Source organism: Hylobates moloch, unplaced genomic scaffold, assembly GCF_009828535.3.
Source record: "Hylobates moloch isolate HMO894 unplaced genomic scaffold, HMol_V3 SCAFFOLD_16, whole genome shotgun sequence".
Taxonomy (NCBI): Eukaryota; Metazoa; Chordata; class Mammalia; order Primates; family Hylobatidae; genus Hylobates; species Hylobates moloch.
The window spans coordinates 39,946,654-39,966,969 of NW_026652291.1; the positions used below are offsets into that span (position 1 = coordinate 39,946,654).

Genomic DNA, 20,316 nt, shown 5'->3' on the forward strand with positions numbered 1-20,316 from the left:
GTTTGAACAGCTGACTACATTTGATTGGCCAAAACTTAGTGACTGGCACAAGTATGGCTACGGTCTGTTTCTCCCTCCACTTGTTATAGCTCACAATGTACAGAAAAACCTTTAGGCTAAACTTAAGTAAGAAGGCAGCTTTCGGCTAAACTTGATTTAACATGCTCATAAATATCTGTCATGTTGCATTGAATCTATAGTTTTAATATGAAAAAATATTACTTACCTTCGGTTTTTAAAACACTTTCACGTGATTTCACTTGATTGTCCCAAAAATTGTATAATTAGGCACACTGAAGACATAGTCTCATTTTTTGCTAAGTAACTGAAGCTCACAAGTCCAAGTAACTAATTCAAAATTATTCATTTTTTTAATGTCTTCATAAGCAAAATTTTATTCCAAGATCAGGCTAGTTGTAAGTGACAAAATCAGAACTTTACAGCACTGTATTATATCACACCACATGACACCAGAGCTTCTCTTAAGCGAGAACCAGTGGAGTAAGGAAGAAGGCAAAAGAAGATTGTGATGATGACAAGTTTTTAACAATGAGTTAAATCTATAGCCTCCCTATATAAAATTAACTTGTTTTTCACATTTCACTTTTCCTGTCTTACTAAAGTCTCAAAGTTCTATTTACCTTCCTAAAAGATTTTCTGTTAATTCCTTTTTCCTCACATAATTATTAAGTTATACTTCATCAAAATTATATTCCATATCACATTTTACCTATCTTTCCTCATATCTATAAATCAATTTGTGCTTTAAAAATTATGTGATTTTAGGCCGGGCGCGGTGGCTCACGCCTGTAATCCCAGCACTTTGGGAGGCCGAGGCAGGCGGATCACAAGGTCAGGAGATCGAGACCATCCTGGCTAACACAGTGAAACCCCATCTCTACTAAAAATACAAAAAATTAGCCGGGTGAGGTGGTGGGTGCCTGTAGTCCCAGCTACTCGGGAGGCTGAGGCAGGAGAATGGCATGAACCCGGGGCGGGGGGGGCGGGTAGAGCCTGCAGTGAGCCGAGATCGTGCCACTGCACTCCAGCCTTGGCGACAGCAAGACTCTGTCTCCAAAAAAAAAAAATTATGTGATTTTAGAAATATAGTTCTCCCTTATTTTGTCTTAATGAATGTGTTTTATTACTCTTTTCAGTTCTCCAGTATTCTCCAAAATGGCTTCTGTTCAATTTTATCCAGTCTGAAAATAACCTATTGTCCCCATGCTGCTGATATTCCCACTGGACTCACATGAGAAAAGGACCAGAAGTTTCTCTGTAAAAATACTTGAAACAAGCAATCAGTCAACATTAGCTGACATCCAAGATTTAAAAAGCAAAGTTAACTTGCTACCTATTGTCATTCCTGAGCTCATATTTAGAATGACCTATAAACCTCCTTTGATTAATGACAATTCACTGTACTTCTCTGAATCTATTTCCTTATCTGTAAGAAAGTTGGTCTCCATCTTTAGAATTCAAGATTTAAAGAGTTGTTGAGTCTGGGGATTTAAAGCTAAGTTTATTTACCCTAATCATTGATGTATTATAATGCATATATTTGCACCTTGTCTACCCACTATACTTTGAGGTAAGAACCATGTCCTATACAATTTTATCCCCTTACCACTTTTAATATGGTGCAATGCAAATACAGGCAAGTTTCACTTGGTCTTCTAACTAAAAGTGTTAAATTGTTGGCTTTAGCAGAAGGCTCTTCAAATTTCCCTGTGTGCAATTCAACAAGTCACTACAATTTTGAACTAGATTCTGAGTAGGTAACACTGTAAAACTGTGGTGAGAATCCAAGATATGTTATTGTATCTTATGATCAATATTCAGCATAACTGCCATCTGCAAAAGAAATGGTAATTAACTGGGAAAGGGAAAAAGGCTCTAAACCTTGCTCTTTGCCACAGTCTTCCATAACCCTTATATATAATCCCTGACTGATTAACTAAAAACCAGACCTTAGAATGCCATCAACTCCCCAGATCAAAGCTCTGGGAGGAGGGACGGATGTGACATAGATGTGTATTTAGTTTTTGATTTATCATAGTAGGTCTTTCTCTAAAAATTAAGAGATTTGCCAAATTTGTTTTCAGATGAAGTCAAAGGCAATTTCCTAGTAGAGTAAAATTTGAAGAAATATATTTTTTTTTAACACAGATACAGGCTTTTGTAAATGTTTCCAGTCAACTTGTAATAATGTCAACATTAGCGCAAATTTAGATTGAAAACTATTACCCTTCTCAGTAGTTTGAGCAGATGCTTGGGCCTTGATAAAAATCACTAAACTGTGTTTAAAATATATGTGTATCTGTAAAATTCAATACAGACACAGCTGACAAAAATCACTTAACTGTGCATAGAGCAATACAAGAACTAAAAGGTTATGGGAACCTTAAAAGTCACATGTAATCATCACATCTGCATGCAGTTAAATACATAGACTCCAGTTTCAGAAATCCTGAGCTTACCAAAAACTTTTACAGCTAAATTTGGGTTCTTTGGGGTGGGGGTGAAAGAGACACAAAAGGAGAGTAAACAGCCTCTTACAGCCCCTATTTTGACTAAATATGCAGCTGTAATTACAGTTGTTCTGAAGCTTTTCTTGGAACTGCCCAATTACATTTAAATAATAACCAAAAGTAGGTTTAATGAACAGAAGAATTTGATAGGAAGACTTCTTCATAGTTAAAAGCTATTTTTGACTATATAATTAATATTTTATTATTTTTGCCCTGCAACTAATAGATAAGAATTGTTATAGAAATGCAAGAAGCTTTTTCTTCCTTGGGTTTTGGAGTTTTTAATTTTTTTTTTTTTTTTGAAAAGAAAGTACACTGAATTTCTTTGATATTTGTGCAAAAACTTGCATTTAAGTTTCTTCTCCCTTGCCATGCCATCTGTTTTACTATGAAACAAGTCTATGACCCACATGACATATATGTGTGATACCAATAAATAAAACATAGAACCCTTTTTAATGTAATTCCAAATACATTTTCTAATGATGCATTTTACTCAAAAAAAGTTACATCAATCAACACAAATGAAGCTATACATATTTTAAGACTCACTTTTATGTTATATTTTAAATATGATCAACAGTTAATTTCCTGGACAATTATTCAAATAGGGAATTTTTTTTTAATCACAAATCTATAGAACTTTTTAAGTAACTGATCTGTCCATTTATAAAAACATTAATTGCATGTTATGTTTTATCCCTGGATAGCAGAGATTCCTATAAAAACATCAATACTTTCTTAGGGAGAAATAAAAAAGGCTAATAAAGAAGCTTTCAGGTTCCCTAAGATTTAATATACGGAGACTAAAAGAGATACGTCCCAGAAAATTAAAGAAAGCTAGGATACTGAACACTTGCTTCATATTCACCATTGTTACAGGTGGAGGAGAATGAGGTGAAGGAACAAAGTAACATGTTACAAAGAAAAGGTTCTTGCCAGTGACGGTTTAGTGTTAGATAAATCTGTTCTCTAACTTCCTCTGGCTATCAAAAAGAAAAAGCAACATTGTTGAATTTTTCATGATATTTTGCTGAACAACAAAAAATCATAACTTTCTAATCACTGATGGAAAAATACTTAATACCACATGACAATACTAAAATATTAACTATATCTGACACATTTACCCTGAGAGCCTCATGTAACTAATCAAATATATTTTCCATAGTTATAGTCAGTATATCCATGTAGAAATAGTAAATATATTATTCTTCAGGTTGTTTTTTTTCTATTCAAGTTGGTTCAAAAAGTACAAGGTCGATGGTGAACTTGATTAGGAACGAACAGGAAACTCACCTCTTTTTCTGTATTCTGAAAAATTGGAAAGAAATGCCCCAATAATCCTAAATATGGTGGCCAAATATTCACACTTTCCTGAATAGGCCTGTGTCTTCTATGGATGCTAACCAACACAGTCTGGTATTTAAATTAAAAGCTAAGCAAGCATTACAAGAGGAACACAAGGAGCCACAAAGCAAGAGGCAAACTAGCAGATAATGAGGATTTACATATTTAAAGAGGATAAAGATAACTTAATTTCAAAGCATAGATTATATTCACAGGAAATTGGCTCACCTGTAGTCAAAATGTACCTCATAAAGACAAAGAAATCACATGGAGCACAGAAAACAATTCACCAAACTCAAGAATGAACAGCGTTAAGCAGCAGCTGCTAAAAAACAGTAGTGCATTAAAAAAAGGTAAAGAATAGTTGATCCTTTAAGTCACAAAACCAAGCTCTCTGAAAAGCACAGGCAGGCTTTGAAAGGTTGGGTGTATACACCGAAGCCTGCAAACCAACTATCAAAAATGATCTCATTTGACTTCTACTAGGATCACCACAGAAGGATGAAGCAAAATGAAAAAATGCAATTGCAATTTAAGTTGAAGATGTGTCATCAACTAAAATAGCTGCTGCAAAACCCTATTCAAATCTCCCTTTCAGCCATATGTCTACTTCGAAGCTTTTCATTATCATATATCACTGTTTCCTCTACTACAGAGCACCTACATAACAGGATCCAAGACACACTGCAGGCTGGGTGAGGTAGCTCATGCCCCTAATCTCAGCACTTTGGGAGGCAGAGGTGGGAGGACTGCTTGAGGCCAGGAGTTTCAGATCAGTCTGGGCAACATAGCAAGACCCATTTCTACAAAAATTTTTTAGCCAGACGTAGTGGCACACACTTGTAGTCTTAGCTACTCAGGAGGCTTAGGCAGGAAGATCACTTGAGCTCAGAAATTCAAGACTGCAGTGAGTTATGATCACACCACTGTACTCCAGCCTGGGCAACAGAGCAAGACCCTGTCTCTAAAATAAACAAAGAAAAAACTGCACAAAGAATGCAAGGAGCAAAGACTGAAATTTCCTGCACCACAAAATATTAACTCCTTGATCTCTGAAATTTCACAACGACAGCGCCTTCCAAAATCAAGAGCTAGGAATCTAAAATCATGAGCAAGATAATGGGCCCTTCTATTTGGGGGGCTGGAACTGGGGGAGACAAGAAGAAAGGCAGCAAGAGCCAATGACAAAAAAATCTACTGTGAAGACATTAAAAACTGCGATTTTTTTTTTTTTTGAGACAGAGTCTCACTCTGCTGCTCATGCTGGAGTGTGCAGTGGCACAATCTCTGCTCACTGCAACCTCTGCCTCCTGGGTTCAAGTGATTCTCCTGCCTCAGCCTCCCGAGTAGCTGGGATTACAGGCACCCACCACCTCACCTGGCTAATTTTTGTATTTTTAGTAGAGATGGGGTCTCACCATGTTGGCCAGGCTGATCTCGAACTCCTGATCTCAAGTGATCCGCCTGCCTGGCCTCCCAAAGTGCTGGAATTACAGGCGTGAGCCACCATGCCCAGCCCCAACATTCTTAATAAAATTCAAATTGCCCAGTAAATTGCTAATCTACATGATCAATTCTCCCCTCCTCTGAGAGCTATCCTTGACCAATTACTCCTCAAACTGAACTTTGCCTGACCCCTCCTGTCAAAGCCCCATAAAAAAATTCCACCATCCTTCTCCAAGTTAGAACTCTCCTTCAGGGCCTTCTCATGCCCACTATTTTCTAACATAATCTTATGCTAATAGAGTCTAACAGTGCTCTGGCTGATTTTCATCCAAACTATGTAATGTTCCAGAAGGGCAACAGGGCAGGAATTTGCTTCATTTTTTCTTGATGGGTTCCAAGGTAACTGTAAGCACTGCTTCTATGTCCATATAATCACTAGGGAAATATGCAATAGAAAAGTAAAGCTTTCTCTGGTCATTTCTTTAAAATAATAAAGACAAACACTTATTAAGCACATAAATATACTGCTATATACTTCTATGTAATTGATTCTATTTAATGCTCACTACAACCCTCGGGATAAATATGCTTATCTTCATTTTACACATGCAAAATCAGAAATTTAGTTTAAAAAACTTACCCAGTTAGCAAATGGTAAATAGAGGATTTAAATCCAATTATCCCAAATCAACTCTTTCTATTCAAGCAAAGCCATAAGCTACACTGCCCTAGCTCGAGCTACCATCTATAAGAAACAAATGCATTCTTCTGAGCCCCCTCTGTCTCATTAGGTCTACTTATTTGCTTTTTACAATATTTCAGTAAGCCTCCATGACTTAAAGACTTCTTCATGTAATTCATCTCTTATTTCCACCTCTTCCTATAAGTTCCCAATGAGGCTTAAGTATCCTATAGCTGTCTCCCATCCAGTAATGCCAAGCTTTACAGTTAAAACAATTATACTCCTAACAGATTTCATCAAGATGCGTTCTCTAAACATTTCTAAGTAAAAATAAAAAATACTGTATTCTTCACATCAGTTCAATCAGACTCCACTAGTATGTACTGTAGTTTATTTTAACCAACTGAAAATAATATTGGAAATAAAATATCTTTTAAAACATAGGTATTATTATATATGCAGAATAATAGTTTGGGGGGATTTTTTAGAAAGAAAATTGCCAATACAATTTGTCTATAATAGATACTTGCATTAGCTAGTGCTAAAACATAAAGAAATTGTAATTCTCAAACCAGAATTATTTTTACCACAGAAAATAATGAGAAAAAAAGTTTTAAAAAACAGAAAATAATGGGGTTAAAAATATACTATATATGGAGGTCAGGATGCAGTAACAACCAGGTTTGTCCTCTCACTTGAAAGAAAAACGAACATAATATAGAAAACAACATTTTTCAAGAAACTGGACATCAAGCAACAAAGAACAGTGATTCTAGAGAGACAGGAAACAAACAATACCCTTCAATTGTCCCAGCTTACAACCTTTAAAGACTTTTCAGGCTAAGGCCCAGGGAAGAGAAAGAAATCCAAGGGGAGCTAGGTGCATGGATAAACTAACTTGAGTTGATGAAACAGAAGAGCTTAGAGTCCATGAAGACCAAGGTAGCTAGCCCCGGGAAAGTAGCAGGGTGGCTATGCAGAGAACAAAACCCAGAAATCTGCAGTAGGGCCTCTCAAATATTCAGCACAGTACTGATTAGCTCAAAGTGTGAGACAACTACTGGAGACTGGGGAAAAAAACATCTGAAAGAATTTGAGAGAATAGTGATGGATAATCATGCAGCCTTAGGAATATCGCCTGTTCCTACCAGCCAAACTGGTAAAGCTCTTAATTCACAGGACATTGAGTGGGGTGCTTAAGAAGGTCTTGCCTCAGTAGGGAGGAATAACTAGCCCTGGATTGAGCATTGCTCCAGGCCTCCTACAAGTATCATAAAAGCAAGCCTCAAATTATCTCTAAATAACTACATATCCGGAACAAAATTCAACAGTATTTCTAATAATAAAAGAATATCTAACACTCAAAAAAGGTAAAATTCACAATGTCTGTCAGTTGAAGATTACCAGATATGCAAAGAGGTATGAAAACATGAATAAAGCAATCAATTGACTGAAACCAACCCAGATGTTAGCAAACAAGGACATTAAAAATTATTTGGTTTTTTTTAAATAGAGACGAGGTATTACTATGTTGCCCAGGCTGGTCCTGAATACCTGGGCTCAAGCAATTCTCCCACCTCAGACTCCCAAAGTGCTGGAATTACCATGCCTAGTCTAAAAGTTATTCTAAATGTATTTCATTATAGCCAAAACATTGAGACATGGAAGATATAAAAAAGATCTAAATCAAAACTCTAAAGATGAAAACTATAATATCTAACATAAAAAAACTACATAGAATTAACAGATTAGACACCATAGAAGAAAAGATTCATGAACTTGGAAAAATACCAATAAAGACGATCCAAAAGCATAACACAAAAAGAGAAAAGAACACGAAAAGAATATAAAGAGCATTAGTGAACTGTGGGGCAACAACAAGAAGCCAAATACACATCATAACCAAGTGGGTTTATTTCAGAAACATAGAGTTGGATTAACCTTTAAAAATCAAGCAATGTAATCCACCATATTAACAAACCTTTTTATTTTTTTGAGACAGGGCCTCACTCTGTCACCCAGGCTGGAGTGCAGTGGCATGATCTTGGCTCGCTGAAGCCTCTACCACCCAAGTTCAAGCAATCTTCCCACCTCAGCCTCCCGAGTAACTGGGACTACAGGTGTGTGCCACCATGCCTGGCTAATAAAAAACTTAAAAAAAAACAAGCATGGGATCATTTCAACACATTAAAAAAAAACTGACAAAATTCAAAATCCATTCCTAATTTTTTTTTACACTTTACCCAAACTAGGAATGGAAAAAAACTCCTCAGCCCAATAAAGTGCATCCTGAAAAATCTACAACATCATACTTAATTGTGAAAGAATAGATGCTTTCCCCCTAAGATTAGAAACAAGACTAAGATGTCTGCTCTTTTTCTATTCAACATTATATCAGAGGTTTTAGCCAGTGAAATCAGGCAAGAAAAAGAAATAAAAGGATTGTCTTTTTATTAGAATGGAAGAAATAAAGCTCTCTTTATTCACAAAAAACATGCTTTGTCTATGCAGAAAAGCCAATGTAATCTACAAAAAAAAGCTACCAGAATGAGTACAGCAGGTTTTCAGGATACAATGCCACTATACAAAAATCAGTTGCATTCTTATACATTAGTAATGAACAATTAAAAATTGTATGTTATTGGCCGGGTGTGGTGGCTCACATCTTTAATCCCAGCACTTTGGGAGGCTGAGGAGGGCAGATCACTTGAGGTCAGGAGTTCGAGACTAGCCTGGCCAAAATGGTGAAATCTCGTCCCTATTAAAAATACAAAAATTAGCTGGGTGTGGTAGCTGAGCAATCTCAGCTACTCGGGAGGCTGAGTCAGAAGAATCACTTGAACCCAGAAGGTGAAGGTTGCAGTGAGCTGATACCATGCCACCACACTCCAGCCTGGGTGGCAGTTATTGACCACACTTGGCCAATAACTCTGTCTCAAAAAAAAAATTGATATGTTATTACAATATTTATAAAAGCATCAAAAAATATAAAATACTTAAAGATAAACTTAATAAAATATGGGTAAGATCAGTACACTGAAAACAATAAAATACTGCTGAAAGAAATTAAACATCCAAATAAATGGAGACATCTTATTCATGAGTCAGAAAACTTGATATCATTAAGATGTCAATTGTCCCTCAAATTCATCTATAGATTTGATGCAATTCCAATCAAATATTTACATACTGTTTCTTAAATTCATATGGAAATGTAAAGCCATTCCGGAGAGAAAAGCCACACAGTAATTTGAAAAGTGAAAGCTTAATAAAAAGATCACTAACTATTTAACATGGGGTTGGAGAAACAGCCAATTAACTAATGAGAAATAAAGAGAACTCTAAGAGTAGCCAATGCTCCCTAGGCTGACACAGAACACCAAGGCAAGAGCTTCCTCCAACCCTAAACCATCCCAGGGCTGAGATCCAGACCTTGTTGGAGAGAACACAGTCCTCTCACTGAATAGCAGAGAAGTTGCTGTAGTGCTGCACCAGCAGAACTTACTGGAAGTCTACCTTGTGGAACTTGCCAGAAATCCATTCTTTAGGGTGCTAGTAAAATCTCTCCACACACAAGTGTCCCACCAAAAGATACTCTGTTACAAATCCAACTGAGGGGGGAAGTAAAAGAAGTTGCTGGCCTCGAGTCACTGGTTGCTGGGTACTGCTACCCTCTGAGCACTGCAGAAGGCTGATAATGGTGAAAACATGCACCCTACAGAAACTGTAGTGTGGGAAAGCCAATGTGGGTTGACACTGGAGAAGCTGAGTGTGTTGCTACAGTCCACTAAGCAAGTACACAGAAACGAACAAGCAAAACTTCTCTGCAGTGTTTCTCCAGCACTCTGTACTGGCAAAACTTAACATTGTCGGTTGACAAGAGAAAAATATTTAAAGGGCCTGATCTATTTTCACAGAGCAGGCAGAAAGGATGCATTTGGAGCTGAAAGACAACAGATTGGTAACCAGCACAATAGCCAAAATTGCCCTGAAAAGGAGCAAGATGTTGTATGGGTTAACGTGACCCGATTTCATGACTTATAAAGCCATAGTAGTCAGCATGGTAGTGGCACAAGAAAGACAAAGAAATCACAGCACAGAAACAATATCCTGGAGTTGTGGTCCATTTATAAATTGATTTTCACAAAGGCTTAGTTGGAAAAATTGGTTTTATGTCTATCCTGAGCTACTGTTTAGTTAGTTATAGAGCAAAATTACATTCAGCTTCTTCTTGTCATGTAAGAGGAATTTGGAGGGTGTTGCTTAAAATTTTATTCCACCTGTACATTTGTCACTTTAAAATTAAAATTGAGCTGGTATGAGAGACAAAAAAAAAAAGAAAGAAAGACAAAGAGGTCAGTGGAACAAAGTAACAGTCAGAAATAAACCCACGCATATACAGTCAAATGATTTTTGACAAAAGTCAAAAGGACAAACCACTTCAGTAAATGATGCTGAAATAACTGCATGTCTCTACCCCCCAAAAAAGAATTTCTATGCAATTTTTATTCCATATAAAAAAATTAACTCAAAATGCATCATAGGTCTAAATACAAAACCATGAAACTTCCAGGAGAGAACTTCTATGCCCTTGGATTAGGCAAATATATCTTAGATACATAAACAAAAATACAATCCATATGAGAACAAACTGACAGATAAACACAATCCATATGAGAACAAACAAATTTCATCATAATTAAAAATGTGTGCTCTTCAAAAGATACTATTAAGAGAAAGAAAAGACAAGCAACAGTCCAGGAAAAATACATCTGCGAAGCACGTATCTTATAAACAACTTTGATCAAGAATATAAACCGCTCTCAAAACTCAATACTAAGAAAACAAACAACCCAATTTAAATAATGGACAAAATATTTGAACAGCTATTTTACCAAAGAAAATATACAAATGATAAATAAACACAGGAATAGACAGCCCCTGCTCAAAAGTATATACTATAAATTCCATTTTTAAAAAAAACTTTAGAAAATGCACTAAATTTATAGTGACCAAAAGCAATTCAGGATTTTCCTGGAGACAAGGAAGGATGGGGAGTAGTGGGGGAAAAGATTACAAGGCAGCAAGAAGAAATCTGTGGAGGTAATGAGTATGTTTACTATCTTAATTGTGGTGATGGATTCACAGATGTATACATATGTCAAAACTAATCAAATTGTTCATTTCAGATGTGTGCAGTATTTTGTATGCCAATCATACCTCAGCAAAGCTGTTTTACAAAAAAAAATCGCACTCCATTGACCCGCTAGAATACAAACAACATAGAAGTCGATCAGAAAAAAAGAAAGTATATGTTACGGAATTATAAATCACTTAAAACGGAGTTCATGTGATTAGTAACTTTAAAAAGTATCCCTAAAACTCAACAACAAAAAATCTGATTCAAAAGTGGGCAAAGGACTTAAATAGGTATTTCTCCAAAGAAAATATGCAAATGAACAATAAGCATAAGAAAAAATGCTCAACATCACTTACCATTTAAAAAATGCAAATCAAAACCACAATGAGATACCACTTCACACCCATTAAGATGATGATTATAAAAAAAAAAAAAAGCAGAAAATAAGTGTTGGTAAGAATGTGCTGAAATTAGAACCCTGTGCAGTGCTGATGGAAATGTAAAATGGTGTAGCCACTGTGGAAAACAGTATGATGTCTCCTCAAAAAAATTTAAAAAAGAATTACAGAGGCTGAAAACGATGGTCATGCCTATAATTCTAGCACTTTGGGAGGCCAAGGCAGGCAGATCACTTGAGGTCAGCAGTTCGAGACCAGCCTAGCCAACATGGTGAAACCCCACCTCTATTAAAAATACAAAAAAAAATTAGCCAGTGTGGTGGTACACGCCTGTAATCCCAGCTACTTGGAAGCTGAGGTAGCAGTGAACCTTGGGGCAGAACCTTCTTGAACCCGGAAGGCAGTGGTTGCAATGAGCCAAGATAGTACCACTACACTCCAGCCTGAGTGACAGAGTGAGACTCCATCACACACACAAAAAAAATAATAGAATTACAGTATGATACCAGTGATTCCACTTCTGGATACATACCCAAAAGAATCAAAAGTGGTGTCTGAAAAAGTTATTTGTGCCAGGCACAATGGCTGACACCTGTAATCCCAGTACTTTGGGAGGCCAAGGTAGGCAGATCCCTTGAGCCCAGGAGATGAGATCAGCCTGGGCAACATGATGAAACCTGTCTCTACAAAAAATGCAAAAATTAGTTGGGCATGATGGAGTGCACCTGTAGTCCCAGCTACTCTGGTGGCTGAGGTGGGAGCATGACCTGAGCCTGGGGAGGTCGAGGCTGCAGTGAGCTATTAAGATGTTCATGCCACTGCACTCTAGCCTGGGTGACAGAGTGAGACCCTGTCTTAAAAAAAAAAAAAAATCACAGTTCATTTCTGCAGTTTGCAACAGTTTTACTACTACCAAGATGGATGTTATCATAATGATGGGATAGAAAGGGCAGATTTAGATAAAAAAGCAATCACAGTCAATAAGCACTTCTAAAGCTCCTAATTAGGGCCAGATACTATGAGGCACTAGGGACACAAAGATAAAGAATCCCTATTATTAAGGGATTTCTGTTCTATTCACATTTACCCATAGTCAAGAAATCCAAACATGTAGTCATTAATGGTATCATTTCAAACTGATTCCAATACCACCCAGAACCAACCATAATAAGAAGCTTCCAAATGATAGTAGCAAAATATTTGGTTTCTTCATATAAGAAAATTTTAAATCCAATTCCCCCATTCTCAAACTGAAAAGAACCATTTCTCAAAGATAACATTAATGAGACAATAGATAAAAAACATGTATAAAAAGAACTTTGCAGATCTATGATACATTTAACATCTTGCTCATATTTGCAACAGGCACAGTAATCAAAATTGCCTCACCTTTCTGGACACCAATTCTTGTTTTTAGTCCTTATCTTCTAGCCCCATAATTCAACTTATTGCTGGTCAAAATAGAATCTTCATATGTGAAAGAACAGAGATCAAAAACAAGCAAAGAAGGAAAAACAGGAGGGGAGGGGGACAGAAGGGGAAGAAAGAGCGACAGCAGGGGAAAGGGAGGACAGGACGGGAGAAAGTAGAAGTAGGAGAAGGAGAAAGGAAAGAAGAAAGGGAGGGAGGGAGGGAGGGAGGAAGAAACGCAGACATCAGTAAATTATGGAAAATGCTGAATCTCACTCATAGTCAAAGAGATCCCAACAAACTAAGAGATCCTTTCCACCAAGTGAGAAATACTAAAAGCTCAAGAATACCCAGTGTTAGAGAAAATGTGAGGAAAAGGTAACTGTGTAAATTGGTACAACCTTTCTGCAGGGGATTTGTTTCTATGAATCAACAACCTCAAAAATAATTAAATCATTTGGGCCAACCATTCAATCCGAAGGAGTTAATGTTAAGGAAAAAGTAGATAAAATTGTTTGTGTACATTTACATACATGTATTGATATAGACGCCATATATTAATGTATGCCATCAACATCTGTAGTTTTTCAAAGCTTCTCACAGAATTCTTATGATAATCTACTTTTGGAACCATGTCCCAGGGAATGAATATATGTATTGAAGGAACTAACATTTAGTTAGCAACTTTTGTGAGCCTGGCATTATACTGACACATACATCATCTTGTCTAACCAAAACACATTAAAAGCTAAAGGGGATGTTTTAAAAAGTATTCCTAAAATACTGATAACCAAAGCTTTACAGGGAATTTTCACTGTTATATTCATACAATCAATTAACAGAATTTATGTTCCTTTGTTGTTTAAAGCAAAACAGACAAAATAAAAGAATTTATCTGCACAAAGAATGATTCATCAATTAGGCAGCACTCTCAACCATAAGAGGTTTGAAGAGCTTCATTCGCAGCAGTGTGGGCTGCAAGCTTTATAGGCTGAACACAGAAGGAAGACAAAGAAAACATATCTCATTGGTCAGAGTGGAAAGACACTAGTTAGAGATTACTTAGGTGGTTTCTAGTTGGCAAAATATCTAGTTTCCTTTCACTTTCTAAGTTGGGCTTTGGTTCGCTTAGATAGGAACTTAAACAGCTAGAGCCACCCAGCCTAGTAGCCTCCCAACTAAAAATTTAACACTGCAAAGACAATTTCTAGTTATCATCTCAAAATTTCCCATTAATTTCTCTCATAAAAATAAGAGCTATCCTCAAATAAGAAAAAAAAAATCACACTTAAGAATTCAGAATATCAAGTAAAAACTAATGGGAATAGGGAGTTTTTCCTATTGGGGGTATTTGTGTTATACTTACCAGTCGAGCATCTCAAATCCACAAATCCAAAATGCTCCAGTGAGCATTTCTTTAGAGTGTCACGTCAGTTTCAGATTTTGGAACGTTTTGGATTTCAGATTTGGGATGCCTGACCTGTATATATAGGGTTCAGTACTATCTATGGTTTCAGGTATCCACTGGGGGGGCCTTGGGGACTCCTGTGTATCAAATTCCCTCAAGTCAGCAACACAGAACCTAAAGCACAAGAATACTATTGTTCTCAAAACCTCAAAGATAGATACTATCTGGGGTAGAGGGGGGAATACTCTCTTTAAAGAAGAGTATGTCCAAGAACAAAGACAAAGAGAAATCAATTAAATGACTATAATGGAGTTTACTTAGAGGGCTCTCAACATTTTACAGACCTGGTTCTAGAACCTAGAATCTTCTGATTAAAAAGTTTATAATAGATACAATCTAGACTTGGCTATATTAGTTTCTGACTTTTCTGCTGCCTTCACTGATGCCTCATAACTTTTAAACCATGATGCTTTTTACAGCTAGAACTCCTTCCAGGGGGGTAAAAAAAAAAAAAAAAAGACATCGCAAACCCTTAGTCATCTTTCCCTACAATTTGGTTCTATAGTTCAGATTCCTCTGACTTGACACCAAGTGAGACAAACTTACCCAGGCTAGAAGCTATGAGAAAAGTTCTCTCATCAACTCTTGCTATATGATTTGCTCTTAGGCAAATCTAACCCATGCCAGAATTTAGAAGTTGACCAACAGCTTATTTCCTCTGTACTACTGTTTTACAGTATTAGGGTTTTTCAAAAAAATTTAGCAAAGTTGTAGTCACTTGAATAGCTGCGGGTCAGACAGACACACCCAGAACAGGTCATCCTATAGGAAATCTCCTCTATATAGAAATATACGTATAGAAATAAAATTGACTGACTTAGGTATTTTGCTAAAGTTTAAACAACGCAAAAATATATGCTCAATGAATAAATGACTAATCAAAAAGGTGTTCCTGAGCATCTAGTCTTAGCTCAAGGTGGCCCCAAGGTATTCATAGTCTCCAACAACTATATGTTCGAAGCCAGAGACCTAGGGAACTCTTATTTAGTTAACAATAGTAACAATTAACATTTATTGAGCCATTACTTCATGCCAGGCACTGTGTTGAAGACTCTGCATTTTTAATCCATATTTTACAGATGTGGAAAATTAGCATCGAAGTTACTATTCAAGGTTGCACAGATCTTAATTGACCAAGTCAGGAGTCAGACCACACACCTGCTTTACTCCACAGCTTATGTGCTCTCTAGGGCAATTCCAGAATTCAAACAAACACCCTGATGGCCATAACTGTCCACAGAAATACTCAGAATCTTCAAGAGTGCCAAAAAAGCTTATATTTAAGTAGAGAAAAACTTTACATTTAGGTTGACTTATATTTGGAATAAATCTAATTTTAAAAATTCAATCATCCAGTATATAATTTATAGTGAAAACTTCCTAATGGTAGCTTAGAAGATGCTGAAGTTTATGCATAAAGAATTAAGGGAGAAAGATATTTAGAAGAGCTTAGTCCCGTATAATGTATTCAGACCAGAGCCATTTCTGAAATGAGTAAGGTTCCAAGATCTCAGTGTTATTGGGCAGAGACTTCCACTATCAGATCTATTTCTACGCTTGAGCCCAGAAGTTTAGAGACTGCAGTGAGCTATGATAGCGCCACTGTACTCCAGCCTGGGAGACCTACAGCAAAACCCTGTCTCAAAAAAAAAAAAAAAAATCTACTTCTTTAAATCTACCACTTGAACAAAGAATTCAAGGATCCTCTCCTTTGTGAGATCTTTCCTGATCCTCTAGACACAATTCATTACTCCTTTCTGTGTGCTACTACTGACTTTTACACCTACTTCAGTTGTACTTACCACACTAAGCAAAATTGAGTTTCACACAGCTCAAAACATTTCACACATTAACAGACTGACATCCTCACACTAATTTCAGAACATCAAATTCAATCTTTTAGATAACACCTTATTAACAATGATTTTGAGTTACTGCATGAAGCTTTGTCATTGCACAATGCTAGGAAATTTGAAGAAGAGGTATGAAGCCAGGCCTCCCTGAAGTTTAGGGGGACATGACACTATCCTGATCTATGATGAAAAAGAAATAATTCTTCCTATCCCATCCTCCAGTCCTGCTCCGGACAAAGCACTAGTCACATATACTTGGAAGCTGGGAGAGGGAAAAAGATGAGAGTGAAGGAGTAATTGGAGTTGTAGTTCTAATATCCTATAGTGTAGGTGTTCTCTTATCTCGTCTCTTACCCTTGACTTGTCACCAAAAGTCTCTGATTTCTCTCTCGGGACAGTGCAGGCCTACAAGTATTGCTGGGTTCTAAGCAGAAATCCTAGGTGATCAAACGAGTAAAAGGCACCCATTAAGCACCAAGCTCTTACTACCACAGCAGGGTGAGAAAGACCCTTTCCCTCTCAACTTCCTATACCTACAATCCCAGTAGCAGGCCTCAAATTCCAGAGGTTGCCACCTCACCCCCTACAAGGAGGTTGGGCCCAAGCCTGATTTCCTCAGCCCCAAATATGCCTAGAAATCCCATCCTTACACTTTTTCCCCGCCCCCAGACAAGGTCTCACTCTGTTGCGGAGGCTGGAGTGCAGTGGCTCTAACATAGCTCACTGCAGCCTCAAATACCAGAGCTCAAGTGATCCTCTGCCTCAGCCTCCTAAGTACCTAGGACTACATGCACACACCACCATGCCTGGCTAAATTTTTTAAATTTTTTGGTAGAGACAAGGTCTCACTATGTTGCCCATGCTGGTCTCAAAATCCTGGCCTCAAGCAATGCTCTACCTCTACCTTCGAAAGTGCTGGGATTACAGGCATCATCCTGACACTTTTAACGTTATGCAGCAACTGAGATTTCTAATTCCAAACGAGATAACATGCCCAGGAACTAGAATTGAGTATTTTATAATAGTAAATTTTAGCTCTGTGAAATGACTCTCCATACAAACACCCAAACACCTCCTACGCCTATGACATATGGAATTTTTATTTTCAATCACATTTTGGGAGACATGTTATCATAGAGGAAATTAGGGGACTTCCTGTACTGTAATTATTAACTTATATTTCTAGTTCACCTTCTAAATTGTCAGTTTCCTAAAGGCAGGGTCATTATCATTTTGTATTCCAAATTCATAGTAGTTGTTAACTACGCTTGTTGTGGAAAAAGTGAGACAAGATTGGGGGAAAGACTGGGAACAAGATACAAAGAAATATGCGAGCATCCTTGTATGCATAACTTTAGATCCCATACTAGTAGATATTCTTTTTTTTTTTTTTTTTTTGAGACGGAGTCTGGCTCTGTCGCCCAGGCTGGAGGGCAGTGGCGCAATCTCGGCTCACTGCAAGCTCTGCCTCCCGGGTTCACACCATTCTCCTGCCTCAGCCTCTCCGAGTAGATGGGACTACAGGCGCCCGCCACCACGCCCGGCTAGTTTTTTTGTATTTTTAGTAGAGACGGGGTTTCACCGTGGTCTCGATCTCCTGACCTCGTGATCCGCCCGCCTCGGCCTCCCAAAGTGCTGGGATTACAAGCGTGAGCCACCACGCCCGGCCCATACTAGTAGATATTCTTAAGTGATATTTACTTTCCCAAAAAATCCTGTCTTCCAGCCAGGTGCGGTGGCTCACGCCTATAATCCCAACACTTTGGAAGGCTGAGGCAGGAGGACTGCTTGAGCTCAGAAGTTCCAGACTAGCCTGGCAATACAGCAAAATAAAAATAAACAATAAATCTTATCTTCCCTGAACAAATCCACAAAAACGAAGGATGAATATCAGTTAAGAAATTTTACTACTTTTACAATAAAATGAACTGTAATATTTTCTTCTCTTGGGCTCACCAAGGTATTAGGAGAAAGATGGTTATTTTTCAATCTTGGCAAATAACTTGAAGATGACAAGAGTAAAAAAGCTATATGCACTTATAAAATCTCTAAGAAATAATAAGGCTAGAAGATCAAGTACAACAGAAACTCTCTTTTATTTATTTATTTATTTTTGAGACAGAGTTTTGCTCTGTTGCACAGGCTAGAGTGCAGTGGCACAATCTCGGCTCACTGCAACCTCTGCCTCCCAGGTTCACGCAATTCACTCACCTCAGCCCCAAGTAGCTGGGATTACAGGCGTGAGACAGCACGCCTGGCTTTTCATTTTTTATTTTATTTTTTTTAGTAGAGACAGAGTTTCACCATGTTGGTCAGGCTGGTCCCGAACTCCTGACCTCAAGTGATCCACCCGCCTCAGCCTCCCAAAGTGCTGGGATTACAGGCGTGAGCCACCCTGCCTGGCTTTTTTTTTTTTTTTAGTATCTTTTTTATTTCAATAGCTTTTGGAGTACAAGTGGTTTTAGGTTACATGGATGAAATGTATAGTGGTGAAGTCTGAGATTTTACTACACCCATCACCAAAGTAGCATATGTTGTACTCAATATATCGTTTTTTATCCCTTATCTTCTTCCTATCCTCCCCGTGTCTCAGTCTCCAAAGTCTATTTTACTATTCTCTATGCCTTTGCGTACCCATGGCTTAGCTCCCCTTGTAAGAATATACGGTATTCGGTTTTGTATTCCTGAGTTACTTCACTTAGAATAATGGCTCCATCCAAATTGCTGCAAAAATGTTATTTCGTTTTTTTTATGGCTGAGTGGTATTACATGGTGCATATACACCTGTATAGAATAGAAACGCTTAAAACAATCCTCTAACAGCTTTTACAGATGAGCAAGTAGGGTCAGAATCATCAAATTCACCATCTCAGTGACACCAGAAGTTTCTAGAAGTCTCTAGTCATACTGATTTTCCACTTAAATTGCTGGACCCAATTCAGTTCTAAACATTAGTTTAGGGAGAAGTCAGAAGAACGCAGACAAGTCTAATAATCCTGACAATGACGCCAAATTAAGCCTACAAACATTAAATTGGTAAGGAAAAGTTCAATTTGTGAGTAAAATATTGCAAGAATTAAACATAAGATATTAAATTATTGGACTACAGTCAATTTACATCCTAAGTAAGCGTGTCTAGAATACCAAGTTTGGCACATATAGGAGATCATTTTTATCACCTAGTCACAAAACTACAATTTTTTGGAATAAAACTGTGTAAACCGCTGTGGCAATGTAAGTCCAAAAGCATTGTTTTCTAATTATATAAGTAACAAAAAATTTCTAATCCCGTTTTTCAGGATCCAATAAAAATTAGCCCTTTGACAGAGAACACAAAATGCTCCCCAAATGAAGGTGAGAGATAGAAAAGACAGACAAAAAGAGAAACAGAGAGAGAGAGAGACAGACTTCTGAAAATCCAAAGATATGGTACAAACATGGAAAAGCTAAATGCACAAAGATATTACAGCAATATGTACAATAAACTATCGGTCTGACCAAGCTAACAGTACCTCACTCAATGAGAAAACACTGTTAGAAATGGGAAACATTTACACTGTTAACTGAAAAAAGGCACAAATTTGAAAAGAAATTATTATTACAACTTGGTTAAAAAAAAAAAATTGTGTAAGAAAAAGGACTAAAAGGCACATATACCAACATGGTAACCACAGTTATGTTAAGATCATGGGACTGGCCGGGCGCGGTGGCTCACGCTTGTAATCCCAGCACTTTGGGAGGCCGAGGCGGGCGGATCACGAGGTCAGGAGATCGAGACCACGGTGAAACCCTGTCTCTACTAAAAATACAAAAAAAAAAAAAAAAAATTAGCCGGGCGTGGTGGCGGGCGCCTGTAGTCCCAGCTACTCGGAGAGGCTGAGGCAGGAGAATGGCGTGAACCCGGGAGGCGGAGCTTGCAGTGAGCCGAGATCGCGCCACTGCACTCCAGCCTGGGTGAGAGAGCGAGACTCTGTCTCAAAAAAAAAAAAAAAAGATCATGGGACTGCATGTAATTCTTTTACATTCAATAATAATAAT

General features: G+C 37.6%; 1 protein-coding gene across 10 annotated transcripts in view; it reads right to left on the bottom strand.

Moving 5' to 3' along the window:
* FUT8 (fucosyltransferase 8) overlaps nt 1-20,316 on the bottom strand; it is a 369,304-nt gene that overhangs the window by 283,492 nt on the left and 65,496 nt on the right. The window contains exon 1 of one of the 10 annotated variants that reach the window (XM_058429517.1): nt 16,633-16,650. The exons of the other annotated variants lie outside the window; for them this stretch is intronic. The gene's annotated coding sequence lies outside the window, so the exon portion shown is untranslated. Of the gene's footprint in view, nt 1-16,632; nt 16,651-20,316 lie in introns of those variants that run through there. 10 annotated transcript variants of the gene reach the window in all.